The sequence below is a fragment of the Cibotium barometz genome, chromosome 33 (genome assembly GCF_041138505.1).
Source record: "Cibotium barometz isolate CiBa-2024 chromosome 33, ASM4113850v1, whole genome shotgun sequence".
In the NCBI taxonomy this organism is placed as follows: Eukaryota; Viridiplantae; Streptophyta; class Polypodiopsida; order Cyatheales; family Cibotiaceae; genus Cibotium; species Cibotium barometz.
This window is the reverse complement of record NC_141078.1, coordinates 1,123,187-1,132,145: the sequence shown is the minus strand read 5'-3', so window position 1 is coordinate 1,132,145 and position 8,959 is coordinate 1,123,187.

Here is an 8,959-nt window from a genome sequence, read left to right as displayed (position 1 = left end):
CCTAAAAAATCAGTGCTCTCTTGAAGGAGAAACCATATCCTTGAATCCTAAAATCATCTCTAAGTGCCTTTTTGCTCCCCTCAAGGGGGCTAATTTGCACTTCTTGTTTTCTTGCGGGATTATGCTATTCATTACTTCCAATTTTGTAAACCCTTCCCTTATTGATATATTAATCTTAACTCTCCAAGATGTAAATATTTGACTCTAAAAAATGTAAATATTTGAATTTGCCCAAACATAACCTTTCTATCTTTGTTTGACTCTGAAAATGTAAATAGCATCAAACACAACCTTTCTATCTATGTTTCACTCTAAAAGATGTAAATATTTGACTCTACAAGGTGTTTAGCATGCCGAACACAATCTTTCTATCTTTGTTTTGACATATTTGAGTGCTAAAGGTATTTCGTTTTTGCAAAAGTGTCTTTTATTTGAGTGCTAACACAATACCGCCACATAAAGATCTCAATCTCGTAACATACTAAGCATATCAAGATCACATGTAGCCATTCGGATGATGCACACACCATATGCATCTCAAAGACTACATGGTGGGGACAATACCAACCATATAAAAGATCACATGCAACCAGCTCCCAACTCTTATACAAATCATATAGACCAGCTCCCATATAAACCATATAAAAGATCACATGCAACCAACTCCCATATAAACCATATAAAAGATCACATGCAACCAGCTCCCATATAAACCATATAAAAGATCACATGCAACCAGCTCCCAACTCTTATACAAACCATATATACCATATGGACCACACAAAGACTATACTAAGAACTAAAGAGCACATGGGGCCCATTCCAATAATGCATATATCTTATGGACTATATAGAATAGACAAGAACAATACCACCACACAAAAAAACATGCAACCCATTCCAACACAATATAGAACAATACCACCACACAAAAAAACATGCAACCCATTCCAACACAATATAGAACAATACCACCACATAAATATCACACGCAACCCATTCCAATAATGTACATACCATATGGACCATACATATAATGCTCAAATCTCATTCATAACACGTATATTGAGACCAATTACAAAGCACATTTATGGCCACACAGGCAGACCACATAGTGTATAAAGGCCACAGGGAATATATGGACCATCTTTGCTATATAAACCACAAGGAATATATGGACCACTATGCTATATAGACCACAAGGAATAATGGCCCACCATACACAAGTGATCTCTACTTAGACCATATAGACCACATAACATACCACACTAACTACATAATAGATCACACATGGAATGTGCTAAGATCAAATGAATCCCATTCTAACCATACATGCTAGACTAGGATGATACTCAACATATAAAGATCTCAAGCAGCCCATGTTGATGTATACCCCACATGGAGCATATCGACCATACAGGCCACATGGACCATAAGGACAATACATGCTACACAAAGATGACATTGAGTATATAAACATATCAAGAAGCTTGCTATAACTATGTGAGGACCATATCAACTATACTAAGCATTGAAAATATGTAGGGGAGAAGAGAGCTTGAGATCTTGCAAGCACACACACACTCACACAAACCCTAGAAGAGAACACACAAGGTGAGAGGCTGAATATTCTTCATCTTCTTCACACAACAAAAGAGGTCTACAAAGAAGATAAAGTGACTCACACACATAATAGAGTATATACAAGCGGTCCATAATGTGAACACACTAAGAGGAGTAGGTAGATGTGGACTAGTCAATGTAGTCCAGTTGTAGAATTTCTGGCGAAGATATGTTGGTGCCAGCTACCAAACCCTCCAGTGATGTAAATGTGAAACAGTCATGCAAGCGCCTTGTGAGTGTCAGTTCATGTTGAGCTTGACATCTCAACACTCCCCCTCAAGCTCAACTCCATCTCATGAACTCCAAGCATATCTCAAAATCTGCGGAGCTTCTCAGCTCCCAAGGCCTTCGTGAAGATGTCAGCAACTTGATCCTGTGTGTTGACATAGGCCAAGTCAATGTCGCTAGCCAAGACTCTCTCCTTGATGAAGTGGTAATGTACCTCAATGTGTTTTGTCCACCCATGGAAAACTGGGTTCCTGGCCAACTATATACTGCTAAGATTGTCACAATATATGACAACCTTTCTCTCCACATGCAACTCCAAATCAGTAACAAGTAGCTTGCATAACCAAGCTACCTCACACGCTACCACTGCAGCTCCTCTGTACTCTGCATCTATACTCGACGACAAGGCAACTGTGGGCTACTTCTTGCTGCTCCATGTCACATTAGCACTCCCCAATGAAAACATAAATCCACTGGTAGATCTCATGTCTGAGATGCTAACGCAATCTGCATCTATGTACCCATATAGCTCCAATGGTACACTTGCTGCATAAAACAATGCATAATCAATAGTGGCCCTCAAATACCAAAGTGTGCATCAGAGCTTGAGCTCTTTCAAGTACACACACACTCACACAAATCTTAGAAGAGAACACACAAGGTGAGAGGCTGAAAATTCTTCTTCTTCTTCACACAACAAAAGAGGTCTACAAAGAAGATAAAGTGACTAAAACACATAATAGAGTATATAAAAGCAATCCATAATGTGAACACGCTAAAAGGAGTGGGTAGATGTGGACTAGTTAGTGTAGTCCAGCTGTAGAATCTCTGTGTGGTGGGCGAAGATATGTTGGTGCTAGCTACCAAACTCGCTGTGATGTAAATGTCGAACGGTCATGCAGGCGCCTCGTGAGTGTCAACTCATGTTGAGCTTGACATCTCAACAAGCATGTCGAGACAACATTGACCATACAGGCCACATGGAACATATGAATAATACATGTTACACCATGATGACATTGAGTATATAAACATATCAAGAAGCTTGTTATAACTATGTGAGGACCATATTAACTATACTAAGCTTGTCGAGACAATGTTGACCATGTGAAGATCATTAACAACCCATTTTAAGCCCACCACGTGGACCATGATGAGCACACCATGAGAGATCCAAGCACATGGAGATCACATAGAACACATTTTGCCCAATATAAATCACATGGACTATATAGAGCATACCTAAAGGGAGACAAAGCATATTAAGATTACATACTATCAGAATATATTCGTGGTGTATTGATCATATAAAGATTACATACTACCGAACTATATATGTGGGGACCAAGCATATTAAGATTACATACTATCGGACTATAATCGTGGTGTATTGATCATATAGACCACATGGGGACAATGCTAACCACATAAAGATCACATGTCCCAAATATTTCATAGCAAACTGCTTGCTTAGAGACTTCTTCAAACTGGCAATCTTATCCTTTGATTTTTTGACAATAAGCATGTCATCAACATAAAGTATCAAGATGATGAGGGAACCATCGTTCAACCTCGTAGTATATAAGCAGTGAACTTCTTGGCTCCTTACATACCCTTGGGACTGCATGTACTTGTCAAATTTCATGTACCACTACCTTGAGCCCTGCTTTAGGCCATACAATGCCTTTCGTAGTCTACAAACCAATTCTGCCCTCATAGGCTTCTCAGGTTTGATTTCAAAACCTGGCTGTTTCATGTAGACATCCTCATCTAGATCCCCATGAAGGAAAGCCGTCTTCACATCCATTTGGACCAATTCCATGTCCTCAGCAGTGGCTACTAATCCAAGCACAGGATGCAATGTAGTCATCTTGACCACTGGAGAAAAGATCTCGTCGAAATCCACGCCTTTCTTTTGCTTGAAACCCTTAGCAACCAATATGGCCTTATATTTAGGCTCGGGATCTTCTGCCGTGTACTTTTTCTTGTACACCCATTTGCAAGGCAAGGCTTGTTTGCCCTCTGGCAATTCTGTGAGTTCCCAAGTTTCATTAGCAACAATTGAGTTGTACTTAGATTGTTTCACACAGCATGCAGGCTCTCCGCAATCAGTGACCAATAGATAGTCTAACCCTGGCTGAAACTGCTCAAGGGCATGAGAAACACGCGTAGATCTCCTTACTGCCTGACTGCTGGACTTTACTCTCTCTGGAGCAACACTAGCTCTCTCTGGAGCACTCCTTGAATCTCACTCTGTGATATTCAACCTCTTTTACAGGCTATTTGTGCATCTTTGACTCATTAAAGATCACTTGTGAGCTACGAATAATTTTTCTAGATTTCGGGTGCCAGAGACGATAACCCATCTCTCCATCTGCACCATAACCAATGAAGATGCATTTGTGTGACTTGGGGTCTAGCTTGTTTCTAAGCTCTTTGGGCACATGTGAAAATGCCTCGCCCCAAACACACGTAATCTATCATAATTAGGCTGCCCGTTCACACCTCTTGCGGAATCTTGTATATTCCAATGGTGTACTAGGCGACCTATTGATGATATGAACCGCTGTTATAATAGCCTCTCCCCAAAACTCTGGAGGTAAAGTTGCCATAGATAACATAGCTGTGACTCTCTCCTGAACTGTCCTATTCATTTGCTCAGCAACTCCATTGTGAACGGTGTAGTGAACTGCCGTCTAATGCCTCGTTTGCTACAGAAGTCCTTGAACTCAGAGGATATGTATTCTCCCTCGTTGTCGGTGCGCAAGGCCTTTAGCTTCTTGCCTGATTGGTTTTCTACCATAGCTAGGAACTTCTAAAAGACACTAAAGACTTCGTCTTCCTCTTCAAGAGGTAGACCCACACCTTTCGACTAGAGTCATCTATGAAAGTTAGGAAGTATAATGCCCCCCCTAGAGACTTATGCGGCATAGGCCCACATAGATCACTGTGTACCAAATCTAGAGGTTTCCCCTAGAGACTTATGCGGCATAGGCCCACATAGATCACTGTGTACCAAATCTAGAGGTTTCCCCAAATTTCTATGAGGTAAGCCTAGTTTGTTTCTCGTATATGCAGTGCTCACACAAACTAAAATCTGAATAGTTTAACGCAGGGATATAGCCGAAATGCTGTAACTGTTTCATTCCCGTCGGACTCATATGACCAAGCCGGCTATGCCACAACTCAGTAGAAGGCAGCTCGGCTACATAGATAGAGTTCTCTTTTATAGAAGAGACATACAATGAGTACAATGAGCCAGACTTTTGGCCTTTAAGCATGACCAAGTTACCCTTTCTTATCATCCAGGAACCATTGCCAAACACTGTGGTGTAGCCAAGATCATCAAGCTGTCTTGCTGAAATTAAACTCTTAGTGAGCTTTGGCACATGTCTAACACCTCGCAGCAGAAACTCAGTGCCATTATGCATACAAATCTTCACAGCTCCAATGCCACATATGTCAAGCTCTGATAGGAATCACCCAGCTTAACTGAACCATGTGTAGAAGCATAACCGGAGAACCACTCCTTGTAAGGAGTAACATGAAAACTAGCACATGAGTCTATTATCCAATTTTGTGCATAGCATTCATCAAGAGCTAACAACGCCTCTGGTTAAGTCAGGTGAAGACCAAAACATCTGAAGTGGCACGTCAGGGATAACATCAACACGTGGAGACTGAGCTCCTCTATCTTCACACTACTCTGTGGAGGCGAAAAACTCACGACAATGGCTTTACCCTTCTCCTGTTGCAATAAGCGGCAATCTTTCTTCATGTTTCCTTTCTTATGACAGTGATAGCATTCAATGTTCCTCATGTCACATCCACGACTCTTGCTACGTGCATTCTTGCGATCCCGAGAATGACCGCGACTGCCACTACGACCTCTTTGACTTTGATTGTTTCTATGACCACTTCGACTTGCCATATACGCATCACCATGCCCACTAGTGTCAAGAGACTATTGTCTAACCTCCTCTATGAGCAATGCACTAGTAACATCACTGAAAACTAGTTTTCCGCCACCAGGTGCGCCACCAGGTGTGCGGAATTACTTATGGCAGTATTGAAAGTGTCCCATGATGAAGGCAAAGAACATAGCAAGAATATAGCTTTCATTTCATCATCGAAATTCATCCCCTTGGATGTCAACTGAGAGAATACGCTGTTAAACTCATTCAGATGTGAAGTGACACTACTACCTTCTTTCATGTTCAAGCGCATCAGCTTCTTCATGAGAAAAACTTTATTCGAAGCACTTTGCCATCCCAAGCTGAGCATAAAGACTCCCATAACTCTCTGGCAGTGGTCTTGTCCATAATCATAAAGAAGATGGACTCACCAAGATGCAAACGAATAGTCGCCATGGCTCGAGCATCAAGCTCCTCCCACTGATCATCAGTGTACTCCCTCTCTGCGCTCTTTCAATGGAGCTGCAAGTCCCTTGTTGACTAGTACCTCAATGCACTGCTTCCAAATCGTGAAGTTTGTGCCATCAAACTTCTTGATATAATAGTCTTCTTTCTCAAAAGATCCAGCCATAATGACAAGAGCTAACTGCAAGAGGGGGTGACCAAAAAAGTATGGCAAAAAATTCTTGCCAAAATTTCAGCAGAGTCTCCTTTGTACGAGGCTACAAATGTCAACAAAATCTCAGCTGAAAATCAATGCAAAGTGTGCCAAGAACAAGCTAGAGGACTCGTGGGAAAAATCCGACAGTCTCCTCTGTAGTAACGGGGAGCAAAATCTCAACCCAAAACAAGGTAATATGAATGCATAAACTGTCAACAAAGCTCTCTGAGCATAAATAGCATGAAAACTAATCAAATGACTGTCAAGCGTGACTGCCAACTTCAAAGCACCTAGCCCTCTCTATACATAACCTATGGCGGCGAGGTCACGAAATAGGGGATCTCCAGCTACCTACTAGTATCATCGAAGGGATCTCCACATCTGAGAATCCCCCAGCTTAAGAAAACCTCACGCAGGGCACAAGACAAGACTATAGCTCAATCTAAAAAAAAAGACCTATCTTCCAAACCGAGTCTCAGATAACTGCCAAAATCAAGCCACTAGTGGCTCCACAAATGACGTACAAGGCAGTATCCGCAACTCAACATACAAACTACGAACTATCACTGCAAGATGCAGGACATGCGCTCAAACAGGCACCACTGAGATGCAAGCAATGGTCTGGACTGAAGTGAGCTCCCTGCGGGGAGTAATACCACTCTCAACAGAGCACAAGCACTCTCAAAGTGCTAACACGCATAAATCATACGCATAAACTCCCACTAGAGCTGATACTAAGAAGCTGTCAACGGCTATGCATCAATCTCTCTGACAAAGCACAGAAATAAGCTATAGAACACCTATATGGAGCAAATCAGTGCTCCCCTTGCAATCTTGTAACCTCTACCTGCTAGCTGCTCACAGAAGATACTAGCTCAATCACAATAAGCATACATAGAGCATTCAAACGCTCTCGAACCTATATGCAATACCAAAATAGCAGAAGACATGCTGTAGAAGAACACCTGGGAGGAAAAAATCAGCCCTTTGTGTACTTGTGGGAGCAACAAGTGCTATGGCAGCACTCACAATCGAAGAAGAAAAATAGATCTGTGAACCTGTGTGAAATCGATCTGCTACGTAGACACCATGTGAGAGTAGACTTATAACAGTAGAGACAAAGCAGGCGATGGGCTGATCAAATAAGGTTGAAATCAGCCTTGGAAGAGGTAGGAAGCAGCCAATGTGTCACATAGGCCGTAACGCCTGTGATGACCGACGGCACCGGATGGCTGAGGATGTGGCCATCCGGGGTTCAGTGGGAGAGGAAGAATGATTTGGGACATATGTTTCGGTGAAGCTGTTCCCGTAGAGGGACACACGAGACTTGATGACCGCGGCCTTTTACGGCTCCAAGCGGATAACTGTCAATTAATTTTTTTATGAGTTGCAGGCACCTTTCTCTCGGATCGGAGCATCCCGGAGTAGCGACGCCTGTAGAGGCTGCGATCGCAGGGCAACACAAATCGGCAGTCTCGTCTCGACGAGACAGTCATAGAGGCGACCGTAAGGGGGGTGACTATTCTCTCTCCACCACTACTCATTTTATTAGCGTTTTTGTAATTTCTGAGTTCTCGCATTTTTATTTGTGCAAGAATTAAAATATGTCTGCTAGGCGTAGTGTGTCCCCACCGCCTTCTACTTCTCTAGGGTTTTCAAGTCTCTTGTCCTCGGTCGTGGGTCTGACCCCGACCGAATTGTCAGGCCGTATATGCCCGACCGTTGTCCAGTCCAGAGTGTGCTCGTCGATCACGCATGATCTGCCAGCGCCCTCCTCGTCTGTTGACCCCGCCTTAGGACCCAGCGAGCCCGCAGCGGCCGCAGTAGCAGATGACCCCTTTCTGGCCAATGAGCCAGATGACATGAACACCGACGTCGTTGAGGAGACCGAGGAGGACCTCTTGGAATATGACGACAATGATTATGACCTATTGGACCCTACCGACGTCCTGACAGAGAGACAAAGCTCTCTAGTGGACTTTAAATATCTTAATGCAAAATTGAACACAATATGGGTAAAGTCCAGGAGGCTGACTTAGTCACGATGCTTATAGAGCATCTCCACACGGTTAGACGCACTGACAGCCGCCTCAACTAGTACTCCGACTCCTCGTGGTAGACGAGGTCCTACGGCACGGGTGAGCGTAGCCTCGCCGGTGGTTACAGGAGTGCAGGCCGATGTGCCTACGAGGTCGTCCATAGAGACAGCTTTGTCGTCATTGAAAGACTTGAAGCCACCTAGTTTGGTGGCGAGGAGAAGGAGAGAAACAAGGACTCGGTCAACATGTTTCTAGTGAAGTGGTCAGACTTGCACGCGCTGTGACAGCAGCCTAGCTCATAGAGGCTATCATTAACCGGGGGCAAAGCATACAAGTGGTGGATGAGTTTGACAACTCATCTTGCCACTTGGACGGAGTTTGAAACAATGTTTCAAACAAAGGGGTTTTGCCTGTTAATGAGGCGAAGAGAAGTTGGGAGTTATGGGACAAGTGCTCGATGGAGAACAAATCCATGACTCAGTACATCTCAGACT